The following is a 14204-nucleotide window of genomic DNA, read 5'->3' on the forward strand; positions in this document are numbered from 1 at the left end:
TTAATGTATGTCTAACCATATGTTATTCATTAGCCCTGTACATTCCTGCACGTAACCATATTCATTTCTATCCATTTCCTATAGGATTGTAATGGAAAAACAACTAGCAACAAAAATGGCTAGATTCACATTGATTATATACTTGATTAATTGAAACTTTACTAATAAAAATCTTCCACATATTCTCCCCTTTGAGACTTAATAAGTCTCACATTTGATTATTCTTATCCAGAGTGCTACTCCATAATCCAGTCATATTAGTTACACTACCTAGTGACTAAATAAGTCACATTGTATTATCACCAGTGACTAGATTATGAAATTCCACTCTGAGGGATTACTGGACCAAACATCTCTCTCCTTTTTTAACATGGAGTGAGTAAAAGATCCAGTCTCCCTAACCCCTCTTTAATAGTAGACATTGTTAAAAGCATGAATATGCAAATGGTTCAGCATTTACCTGGTTATCACAGTTTTGTATAAAAGGCATAACATTACATACAGATACAAATACAAATCCCATCACACATTGAATATCACAAGATTATAAGAGTTGATCTTCAGCTTAGATACCTTATGTATCAATTTCCCATTATCTTGACATCTTTGAATTTAATTTGCTTAACTGTGGCTTTGACTAGTGACCTCAATATAGGAAGTAAAATAGTAAATCTCCTGTCATTAATGCCATTCCTAAAAACTTTCCCTATTTAGTTATAAACTATGCTCCACATGCTCCTAACTGTAAATCAAACCAGTCTTACATTTTATTATCTTTTCCAACATTTTCTTTATCACCATTCTTAGCCTTTTCAATTTGATCAGTTCTTCATTAAATGCTCCCTTCTATAAATACAGCATTTTCCCCAAACATAACACATACTTTTCCTTCTTCAACTCACAAATCTTGAGCTTTTCTATTTTGCTCCTTTCATTCTATTTGTTGCATCAAATTGCTCTATTTTCCCTTCAAATCTTCCTACATCCATATTTCCCTTCTCATAACCTTCAAATTCTTCATCTACCATTACTTGACATTCTCTTTCCACCTTTTCTTTTCTATTTCTTGGCTCATATCTGCACCCAAGTATTTTGATCTCAGTAGCAGTCCCATCACTCTCTCATTCCATCTTCACCAGGGAGACTCTTTGCGAGTCGTTGCAATGGTCTTTCCCTCGTTGGCAAGGGTGGGTCGTTACTAGCACGCCCTTCATCCCTCACTTCATGCTGTGTGGAGTTGTTGAAGCTGGTTGGGGTATTTTAAGGTTAGAGATGTGAACTCAGGTGTCACTCTGTAACCGTTTTTCTGATTAATGCCAGGCTCTCTTGAGATCATCTCTGCACCCTCACTGGTTCTCTTTGATGGGGCGAAGCATTCCTTGGTCTTACTGGAACTGCTGTCACCTGTAAATGGAAAACTTCAGAGTTTTTTGTTAGTGTTATCAAGCAGCTAATTTGTTCATCTTGCTAGTCGTCCTTCTTGGTGTGACCTGTGGAAATGTAATGTGGGTTGAGGGCTGTCTTGGCCCCTTTTTGAGTTTTCACAATTCCTGTGCTGTCTTTACTATTTTTTAATTCCTTTCAATTTAATTCTCAACAATTTGCTTATTTAGTTATCTTTTTATTTTGTAAACTGAGTTCCACTATATCACTGGATAATTTATCTAGGCCTATGTTGCTCAGTAGCATAGGCCTTTTGACCTGGAAAACACTCAACCCACTGCATTTATTTTAACAGTCAGAAAGATAATATTTCATCCTTTTGACACAATCAGCTCCATCATGATATGCTGAAAAGAATGTTAAATGTGGGGTGGACAGAGCAAGCTTGCTTTGCTCTGCCTTCCCATGTTATACGCTGCGCATGTGTGGCACTGTTTTTCTTTCTGCCACAACAAGGACCTAGGTACTGACCAGGAAACTTAACCAAATTCATCCATGGTCATTATTTTTCTGGGCATAAATTTGCCCTGTGGGCCCACATTCAAATTTGTATACAGCTGTTTGGGCAAATTGATTGAATTGCCTCAGTGTCTCGTCAGACACTCTCTTTCATGCCATACAACACCATCATTCATACTTTTTCACACACTTTCACTCCCCCTTTTTTTTTTTTTTTTTTGCCAAAAACTTTTCTTTTCTTTCTTTCCTTCCTTTTTCCAAAATCTCCTAGATTAATTTGTTTAGAGTATTAGGCCTAGGCATTGGGCATTTGAGAGAGCCAATTATCATTTCTCAAATGTCATGTGTTTGTCTAATTTAAAGTTTAGTCAAATACTTTTTTGTTATTGCTCATGAGCAGCTCTGAGAAGAGGATTGGAGATCTCTGTAAATCTTGGATCCATGGCCATCAACATTTCCATCTGGTTATCCCCAGTGATGACAGTATATGTGATTTCATGATTTTGGATCTTTGGAATAATCTTTTATTCATTATTATTTTATTCAGTTTTACCTTAGAAAATTACCTTTACACAAAATGGAGTGACCAATATTTCTATTTTTTCAACCATATATATTTTTCCTATTGTTCATCAGGATACCCTTTTTTATTCATTTATTTATTCTCTTCTTTCCCAAAGCGCTCAGCATTGTTGTCAAGTATTCAGTTATGCACTTTCCCCTAGTTGGTTAATGAAACAGTCTTACTATGCCAAATCCAGCTCCATGTTTATCTGATTGGTGAGTCAAGTACTCACTTCTGTCTGTCAAAATTATTTTTTCTTTAAGACATGAGGCTGGACTGGAACCTATTGAAAAGCAGATTGAGAGAGTTAGTGAAAACACAGAATTTAAAGAAATGCTGTGAGACCAGTGAATAATCAAGATTAAAACATAGTAAATAAAATAATTAAATAAAATAATTAAAATTTGAAGCAGTCTCTATGTGTTCATTGAATATGCAGGACCTGTGCACTGAAGGGATGGAAGTCCTTCTGGTTAGATCATCAGCCTGGGCTGTTGTACTGGGTCATCAGTCTGTGATGGCACTCAAAGACCTGATATTGTGGTGTACTGTCTCTGATTCTTCTCAGTCTGGCTTCTGGTTGCTTTCTGCCAGAGTTTTGCATTTCATAATGTTCTTTTCACCCTCAGGAAAAGTCTCAAGTGAAAGATTCACCTTTTCCTGCTTTAATTCAGTCTTTCTCCTTGTTGAAGTGTGTTCTTCTCTTTCAGGAGGGGAGGGGAACATCCATCAGCCCCTCCCTCTTCTTCTCTCTGCAGCTGTGTTCGCTGCTTTGCCATTCCTCGACAGACTCCATTTCATTGCTTCCCTTTGTCAAGGCACTGTTCCAGAAATCATCTGAAAGTTTAACACTCAGAGACTGCATTAATCAAATGTACCTATGTAACTTCTGACCAAATTGTTTCTGAGCAGTCAGCTCTTTTTCTAATTTTCACTTTTCAACCTCTTCTTTCAGTGGTCCCTTAATAAAAACTAAATCATCTGGTTGAAAACAGCAGTTCTCTTATTCTTTGTTAGTAAAGCAAGTTCTTCATTGCAGGAAAATAGCAAGCATTTTTTCTTCTTTGCAAAATGCAGAAATCAGCTACCTTTATTATCTAAATATACTGCAATAAAATAAAATAAACCTTCCTTTTATATCAGCATGACATGCATATGGTAAAATAAAGACTACAATCATATTTTTTCTTCGATATTTGCATACATGATTCAGAATAATCTGGTATTTGTGAATTAATGTTTCCTAACCAACATAAAATAATTCCTATTGTTGTAAATAAAATAATTAAATTTAATTCTTTAAGCAACTAGTTCCCTTACTATTGTAAAATGCCTATAGCTTTTGAATCAAAATGTCTATTAACTTGGTCACCCAATCTTGCTTTCATTCCACATTGCACAAGTTATTTCTTTTGTTTTTTACATTTACACAAGCCCAATCTCTGAAACTCTGTAATGGATTAACTTCCATACTGTGTCCCAGGGATAACAAGATACAAATTTTAGATGTCTTCACATACTAAAAAAGTTTTAAGCACGTGCATCTTTTAAATTAATCTATTAATAAAAGTTGTTCAATAATAAATGCATATCTTATTTTAATTGATTTATTATTATTTCTATATTCCACCATATCTGCCATTTCTATATTAGTCCATTTCTTGGAACATTTGTATTTATTTTTCTCTAAAACAACCTTCCTTCAGTTAACTTTATTGTTTTATGGCTCCTGCATTCCTTTCTCAACACCAGTCTCTGTAACCTGATCACTCCCAAGTGATGGTCCAGGAGGGGAGAGCACCTCTTGCTCCACCCATGTGATACAACTTTACTGTGGAAACGTCCTCCTTTGTTCTCACTCCCACTGCACTGGGCTCAGAAAATTTTCTCCCCTTTCACACAGACATCCTAAATGCAAAAATCTATTATAGATCTTGGTTCAAACTTTATTGATGCTATTTTCCTAAATCCATTCACACTTGCTACACTCTTTATTGAGCCAGAGTGCTTATTCTTGCATACTTTTTCCCTTTATCTAAGGGATAATCACACATTAATTGTCCTTTTATTATCAAGGCTCATAATACATTCATCCCTCTCAAGTGGATACTAGTTGCGTCCAACTCCACCCAGCCACCCTGAAGTGACGGTCCAAGAATGGTGCGCAACTTTTACCCACCCAACACGGAATTTCTTTGTTCACACATTCATTCAGTCCGGACACAGATACATTCACACAACAAAACACAGCTCTTCCTAGAGCTCGCTCTACCTAGAGCGTCCTTAAGGGCCCATCTATTCAGTCCTTCGAGAATTTCACTTATACATTCTCAAAGCGGTATCCGTGGGACTTTTCCTCGCGATTCCTTAATCTGCTTATCCGTTTATCACTGTCCTACCTGGCACAGCTATCCAATAAACACAGACCACAGCATGCCATGTCTTTCTGCCTACACCATATTTGTCTTAAATCGAGGTTGCCTTCCAAGGCCTTCCTATTAATAACCCAAATATGTGCATGCAGTTATTTCTTCTGGAGTAAAACCCCTTTTTCAATTTAGATATCATATTATTTTTCTAAATTTGGAAGAGCAGATTTTAAGTGTCCTTACCACTCAGAGCTGACCAGTCAACAACACACACTAATTATATAAGCAAAAATGCTTACCTTATTCTATGGTGGCCACCACTGTGTGTGTGTTGCTCATCAGTCAGCTCAAGAGCAGTCGTCCACTCTGCTCCTTTCCAGTCCCATCTGGGGTGCCAAATCTGTGGTGTATTTTGCCAGTTCTCCCAAGGATCAAACTCAGTCAGGGATTTTTCTCTCAGAAGAAAAGACTTTATTTTAAGCAAAACAAAGTCGAGAGCTTGTTGCAAGAAGTTCTCTCGAATGCTAGGTTGCATCTCATTATATACCCTCTACAGGGCGGTTCCACATGGTAAAACTTTTCCTTTAGATTACACTTTACCTAAGTCCCTAGGGAGGGGAGGTCCTTAATGTATGTCTAACCATATGTTATTCATTAGCCCTGCACATTCCTGCATGTAAGCATATTCATTTCTATCCATTTCCTATAGGATTGTAATGGAAAAACAACTAGCAACAAAAATGGCTAGATTCACATTGATTATATACTTGATTAATTGAAACTTTACTAATAAAAATCTTCCACAGTACCAATGAGTTAAACGCCGCATAGTTAATGACGGCCAACCAACTAATGCATAGAGCTCGCATTGGTGGGTGTTGTAAGGAGCATTTGTAACAAAATGTATGACACTATGATAGATCACGTCCAGTTTTTTTCAGCAGAAAATTTGGGGCAGTTCTATAAATAACATCACCAAAGTCAAACATTGGAATGATAGTCGTTTTCACCAAAGCCAGTTTGGCAGCATAAGTAAAAGAAGCCCTGTTGTGGAAAAGAAAGCCAATTCTGGATTTAATTTTAGATCTTAGTTTGTTAATGTGTGGCTGGAAGGAGAGAGAACTGTCTAACAAGACACCTAGATATTTATATGTATCAACATATTCTAACTCAGACCCATCCAGCGTGGTGATCAGGCCCGTCGCAACAAGGCAGGCAAACCAAGCAATTGCTTGGGGCCCCGAGCTGACCTGGGGCCCCAAGACAACGACTGGTTAAGAATAAAATGCAACGACACTGTGTGAGCGCCCCTTTGATCATCAATGCAGTAACATGTAATGACACTGTTATCGGGATCCCCCTCAAGGGGGCCCCTCTCAGTTGTCGCTGACAGCAGCTAGCCAACCAAGTCAAGTGATCTTTGCTTTTTTTTTTTTTCGAACGGAAGAAATATGGTTACTGTAATATGTTTTTTTTTTAACAGGATAAGGAAAACGCATGCCAGAAATCGCAGACTGCAAGGAGTCAGCAGTGTTTTGATTTGAGGGCTCAGGCAAACATAAAGAGAACGTCGTGGCGTTTCGATTGCAAGAATCGCGGAATCCAGTCATAAAAACGGAATTTACAGTTTAACGCAGAATGACACGTAATTTGCCAAATTTTGAATGAGTGAATGAAAAATAGGTCATTGCGCTTACATCAAACCACGATACGGACTAATATCTGTAAATATTAAGCAGGAACAGTCTGTTTAAATATGAATCCTGCATGTTCTGCGTGTCTCTGTTAATGAAAGGAGCAGAAGCGCGTCTTCCTTGAAGATGCACTGAAGCGCGCGTGACGCTCGCGGTGATTTCAGTCTCGCGTCTGATGTCTCACTAAATAAGGATGTGAACACATGAACAACATCTACAGAACTGCTCTTAACAAAAACTTTAGTTTGCCTAATTTTCAATAATTAAAAGATAAATTAATGTATGGTGTTTAATGTGCATCTCAGAAAATGCTTTATTTAAAAACCCACCTGAATGGCACTTAAGTGCACTTAATTCATCTGTCAACTTTATTGTCATTGTTCAAAGTACAAGTACAGACAGAGAAACAATTATTAATAATTAAATGTTTTTTTTTATGTATGCATTGCATTCTATGCATTTAAAAAAAAATTCTAAAAAAGGAAACTTAGGAAAGGAAACTTCATTTAACGCACCCCTGAGCTGGTAATAGCGACCTCTTTCAATATGCTAACAGTGAAATGGTAAAACGTACTTCACAGGTAATTTCAGATTTTTGTTTCAATAGTTCCCAGCTACACCATCAACTTCATCCTCAACATCAACAGATGCATCACTTCTCAGTGCTGATGTTTCCTCTATAAAGCACAAGGTACCACAAGCTCTATAATTATAGCTGATATCCTGCACAGCCCAGAGTTTAAACTAAGTATGTGCTGTCATATTATTAGAAGAAAAAAAACCCAGTGCAAATCACTATTGAATTCCCACCAAACTATTTTTCAAGCAGTATTTACTGTAAACTTTTTTTAATTTATATAAAGTGCGGGTGAACTTAAACTGTATGGCTATGCTGTGGTTCCTGTAGGCTTTGCGTGCGGGGGGGGGGGGGGATTGGGGGGGCGGTTTGTCGGGGGGCCTCTATATCCGTTTTGCTTGGGGCCCCCAAATTCCTTCAAACGGCCCTGGTGGTGATAATAGGTAGACAAGCAGGTATTGGCAGCGAGCGATTGAAAAGCATACACTTAGTTTTACTAGAATTTAATAATAACTGAAGATTTTGAAAGGAATATTGAATAGAAATGAAACTCTCCTGAAGATTTTTAAGCACAGTATCTAACGAAGGGCCTGACGTTATTATTAAACTGCTGCCAGTTCATTTCTACAGTAGTTGTTCTCAACTGTTAAATGAATAAATGAATCTAATGTTAAACATTCATTATTAACGCCTGTGTAGCTGACATGCATGAGCTGATTGTGCATGCAGTGGTATTACTACTGTCCCTCTCATTCTACACCAGTACAGATACATGCAGGCAATGCACGTGTTTTGTTTGCTTGGGTGTTTCTGCATTACATGAGTGGCTTTGGAAAATAAATTGTAGCACGTTTCAGATAAAAAACAAAAAACGCGACCTCTATTTGTGAAAGAGTGGTTCCCTTCAATATTACAGCAAAGTGCGTCATTACAGTAATAAGTCTCTGCAATGGAGCAGCTCTAATGCTATTAAATTACAGATGATGAACCATAGAGCAAAACTATGAACAAAAAAAGTAACAAAAACTTGTGAAAACAACCAAAGGATATACAGTTAAACCAAAAATGAGATAATTAGATAAAATTTGAAATCAGAGCACAGATATACGTTTTTTCACTAGTGGGTGCAGGACACTATAGTTCATTTATGTAAATGAGTAAACTGTGACAAAGTATACCCAAAAACTCTTCAAACAGTGGACTACCAGTAAGACTGGTACAAATTTGGGACCAAAAATTATTCAGACCAAGTCTGTGAAAAAAATTGAAGTTCAGGTTTGCATGAAGCTGGATGAACCCATGCCCAGGAGACTACAGACAGTCATTAAGAATAAGAGTTGCCCGACTGAGTATTGATAGTTGTGTGTAAATACTAAAAGCTGTCTGAATAATTTTGGGTTGACTGTAATCCATTACATACCTTTTTATCAAAGTTATCTAACATTATCAAGATTAATTTGTCCTGACACATTTTAACTGTGAGTTATATTTTATTACCATCTTCTAAACTATAGAGAATAAACTGTGATAATGTGTAATGGTAAGGTGTAGGGCTGAACGATATGGAAAAAATTTCATATCTCGATTTTCATGCCAGATATCTCAATATCGATACGATATGACTACGTGTTATTTTGCTAAGCATGACCTGCACAACACGTCACTCTGGTTTACATCGTCTTTTCTGAATCCAAAATGCTTCCAAATTATGGAAGATGATTTATGTTTTGGCACCAAATCAGATTCTGCACTGCCACCAGCCGCATTATCTCCCGCACTTATTTATCCGCTGTCTCTGTAGCCACTTACTTTTAAGTATTTCGGGAGAAGTGGATGAATTAACGTGTTTTAAACAGAGGTTGTAAATCCTACAGATCTGATTCTCTGAACTGCGTCTGCAGCACAAACTAACACGGCGGCGCCCATCGTGCATACAGCTCAACTAACGCGATCGTTATAAAGGTGTTTAAACAACAATATACTTCCACTTGCATGTATTTGACAATCGGAATATCAGATATTTCATGCCATAACTAACACATTTGTGAATATTCTGAATAAAAAAGGAAAAATGATATAAAAGCAGATCATCATTCATTCAGTGCTGTTGCTGCTGCAGTGTGTCACGTGACAAGCAATGACGCGTCACCATGGAAACGCCGCCCCCCCCGTCACAATATAGTTCCCACGTCCCTAGTGTATGCGCGCTGGGTTTAGCGGTGCAGTCAAGGGCACTCCTAAAACTGATGTTTGTTGTGACTGCCAGAGTTGTATGCAGGGCGAGCGCAGAGAGGGGAAATCTATATCGTCTATATCGTTGCTTTTTTCGATAGTAATATCTTGAAAGTTCATATCTAGATATAGATACGATAACGATATATCGTTCAGCCCTAGTAAGGTGTCTAAATAAATTTTGGTTTGAGTATCTATTTAATAAATTAAGTTAACCAGATAACATACTCTTTTGGTTTCTGTACCCAATATATAAAAAAAATACAAATGCAATAAAAATATCGGTATCGGTACTCTGTATCGACAAGTACCAAAAATAAAAAGAATCCATATCGGGTGAGTACTGGAAAAAGTTATATTGGTACATCCCTAGTAATTATTTTATTTTATTTTTGGTAATGGTATTTCATTACTAATCCATCTAAATCATCAGTTTTAAATGTTTGTTTTAACTCTGAAGCTTTTATTTCGGTGGGGAAATGCAGCAAAGTCTTTAGGTCTGTGTTTAATTGGTAACAGATCTTATTACAATTCAAATGTAACGGCAATTTAAATATTAGAAAGTGTGTGAATGTAAAAAGAAAGTGATCCTGGCACATATAGCACTGTACAAATGAGAAGGAGATGGTTGAAGGAGGTCACAGAATATGAGGAGCAGGTCTACAGCAAACAGAAAAAACTAGAGATGTTAGATGAAAATGAAATTTCATAGATAGAGATGAAAAAAGTATCTCTGGCTCTCAAAGAAAGCAATCGCATTTTCTCTCCCTCTCCTCTCCCTTACCTTCCCTGCTTTGCTCCTCTTGTCTCGTATACTCTGAGACTATCTCTGCACTGCTCTCCATCTAAAAATCATGGATTTGATAACTGGTTTCTCAAAGCAATTGACACCATCTTTTGGCTTCGGGGGAACCTGACTGCCCTGCCGGAACGTTCGCAGCTTGCTCCATGATGGACGTGTGGGAGAGGTGGAGGGTCATGTGTCTGGTGGATCTTTCCGTGGAGGACATTATATCTACCTATTCGTAACCATGATAACAGGTATTCTGCTGATTGGATTAGGCATTGCCCTGGTTTATCGAGGAATTCAGAAAACGGTGACAGCTGTCAAAGGCTTACAAGGCTGCCCGTCATGATCGAAGCAGTGGGCAGAGCGGTCAGCATTGAGATTGAGACTATTAACTGCAAAATGGATAACAACATGGAGATGAAATGCAACATGGAAAAAACCATGGAGAAGCTCACGGCTTTGGAAAAAGCAATTGGATCGATCTGAGACCAGAAATGGACAAAGAGAATATCCGTGGAATTGGAATGCGGCTACTCGCCCCAAGACCAAACAATTGCAATTGGTACTTGTGACAAAGGGCTACTACTACTACTACTACTATGTTCATATCTAAATAAAGTTGTGTTCAGTTTAATGCATTAAACAATGTGTAATGATGAGGACTTAAGATGGAATAGAGGTATTTTGTATTGCTTGGTGGGAAAGTATCTTACAGAAAAGCATTAAGAACGGCTAGATCTGATCACTTCTCTTCTCTTTTAGAAGAAAACAAACCATCCCAGGTATTTATTCAATAGAGTTGCTAAACTAATGAAAAATAAAGCCTCAACAAGTGGCTTCTAAAATCGATACTATTAGAGATAAAATTGCAACCATTCAGCCGTCAGCTACAGTATCGCATCAGACAGTGCACTATAGACCCCCTGAGGAACAGTTCCACTCATTCTCTACTAGAATTGTATAAACTTGTTAAATCATCTAAACCAACAACATGTATGTTAGACCCTATACCATCTAAGCTCCTAAAAGAGGTGCTGCCAGAAGTCATAGGTCCTCTTCTGACTATTATTAATTCCTCATTGTCATTAGGATATGTCCCCAAAACCTTCAAACTGGCTGTTATTAAGCCTCTCATCAAAAAAAAAAAAACACACACACACAACTACACCCCAAAGAACTAGTTTATTACAGACCAATAATGAATCTTACTTTTCTGTCCAAGATATTAGAAAAAGTGGTACTGTATCCCCACAATTATATTCCTTAGAAAAAATTTCCTTAGAAAAAAATTTCCAGTCAGGATTTAGACCGTATCATAGTACTGAAACTGCTCTCCTTAGAGTTACAAATGATCTGCTATTATCATCTGATCGTGGTTGTATCTCTCTATTAGTTCTATTGGATCTTAGTGCTGCGTTTGACACAATTGACCACAACATTCTCTTGAATAGATTAGAACACTTTTTTGACATTAATGGTAGAGCATTAGCATGGTTCAAATCGTACTTATCTAACCGGCATCAATTTGTGCAGTGAATTTACGATCAGGAACCCAGGGAAACACAGGAGATGAGAGATCCAAACGCAGTGTGAGTTTAATGGGTAATCCAAATTCAGAATCCAACAAGCAGAGGGTCAAAACCAAAAATCAATCCAAACAAACAAACAAACAAACAGGGATAGGAACAGGAACAGAAATTAGAAACTCGGAAGGAAAGGAAACTGGGTGAAGGAAAGAAAGGACTCCATGAAAACAAACAGAAACAGACCAGTTAATATAGCCAGGGTAATGACTATCAAGTGAAGACACCTGAGTGCAATTAACAGGAGTGCAATTACTGTGATGAAGGGACAAGGCTTTGTGGGAATTGTAGTGCCTACGGTGAGGTGCCTATGGGGAAGTGAGACCACTAGTGGACACCCAGGGAAACAGAGACGAGACACCGTGACAGAATCAAAGATGTATCATATCAATCTCAACCTCAAGGTTCAGTACTAGGGCCGTTACTTTTCACGCTTTACATGTTCCCCCTGGCAGATATCATCAGGAAGCACGGTGTTAGCTTTCACTGTAATGCTGTGCTATGCAACTCTATATTTCTTCGCGGCCCGAAAAACATAATAATTTGACAAACTAACAGAATTCATAATATGTATATTTATTAGTATCTATTAGTATATAATTTTAGTATCTGGCACCGATGCAAGATGGCGGCTTCCGTGATGTGCTCTGCAGTTGTTTTTATTAGTTTGCCTTGTCTTTGGTTATATTCCTGCAATCAGTTTCACCAGAGATTAATTGCTGGACATTCTGCACCACACATCGCCTGATATATTACTGGTTTTCGACTATTCTGATGTTTTGCTGGACATTTTCGTCGGTGGAGCAGTTGCGCTGATCACGCGCTTCAGGAAGCGCAGATGGGTTAAAAGAGCCGGTGCACTTGTGAAACTCAGAAAGCGCGGATTACGTTGCCTAGCATACATCTGGCAAACCTCCGCTCTCTAACCACCAAAACAGACGAACTCCTTCTGCCCTCCTGGACAAATAAGGATTTCTCACACTCTGCTGTTCTGTGAAACCTGGCTAAACAACGCCAAGCCAGACGCGTGCTCCGTCTGCTGGCCTTTCAGCTGTTCAGAGTGGACCGCAATGCATAATCAATGAGGAAATGGTGCGGTGGCAGAACATGCTTTTACATCAACTAAAGGTGTTGTACAACTGTAACAGTGTTAAATATTTGCTGTTCAGATCTAGAAACACTCTTCATTAACTGCAAGCCGTTCTATTCCCCCCGGGAGTTTCACTCGTTCATTCTCGTGAATGTTTACATTCATCTACAAGAGCACATGAGCCTGGCTTTACAGAAACTTGCTGATCAGATCACAGAAACAGAACAACAAAACCCGGACTCTGTTTTGATCATTCTTGGGGACTTTAATAAAGCAAATCTCTCCCGTGAACTGCCAAAATACAGACAGCACATCACACGTCCCACCGGAGACAGTAATATATTGAATCACTGTTGCACCACAATAAAGAATACATAACACTCTGTTCCACGAGCAGCTTTGGGACGTTCTGATCACCTTCTGGTTCATCTTATACCGTCCTACAGGCAGAAACTTAAATCTGCTAAACCTGTAGTAAGGACTGTGAAGAGATGGACCAGCGAAACAGAGCAGGATTTACAATCTTGTTTTGACCTCACTGATTGGAGTGCTTTTGAAGCTGCTGCCACCGATCTGGATGAACTCACAGAGACCGTAACATCATATATCAGTTTCTGTGAGGATATGTGTATTCCTACAAAGACTCAACTAATTTACAACAATGACAAACCGTGGTTCACTGCAAAACTCAGACAGCTCCATCAGGCCAAAGAAGATGCTTACGTGAAGGGGGACAATGTCTTGTATAAACAGGCTAAATACACACTGGAAAGAGAGATCAAAGTGGCAAAGAGGAACTATTCTGAAAAAATAAGGACTCAGTTCACTTCCAACGACTCCGCATCAGTGTGGAAAAGTCTAAAGAAGATCACCAATTACAAGACACCACCCCCCAGCACTGTGGAGAATCAACGACTGGCAGACGATCTGAACGAGTTTTACTGCAGGTTTGAAAGAACACCCATCACCTGCCCTGAACGCCTCCCCACACAACCATTCACACCCTTCACAACTCCTGCAACCAGCCCCGAATGCCTCTCCAAACAACCGTTCACACCATTAACAGCTCCTGCAACCCATCCTGAACACCTCTCCAATCAAGCACTCTCACCATTCACACCTCCTGCATCCCCCCTCTCCTCCACTCCTGCAATTCAGATCAGCGAGGATGCGGTGCGCCAGGTCTTCCGGAAGCAGAAAAGGAAAAAAGCACCAGGCCCAGATTGTGTTACACCAGCCTGTCTGAAATCCTGTGCTGACCAGCTGGCCCCCATCTTCACACAGATCTTCAACAGATCGCTGGAGCTGTGCGAAGTCCCTTCATGCTTCAAACGCTCCATCATCCCCATCCCTAAAAACCCAAAATTACAGGACTAAATGACTACAGGCCTGTGGCTCTAAC

This window comes from Carassius auratus, chromosome 10 (genome assembly GCF_003368295.1).
Source record: "Carassius auratus strain Wakin chromosome 10, ASM336829v1, whole genome shotgun sequence".
Lineage (NCBI taxonomy): Eukaryota > Metazoa > Chordata > Actinopteri > Cypriniformes > Cyprinidae > Carassius > Carassius auratus.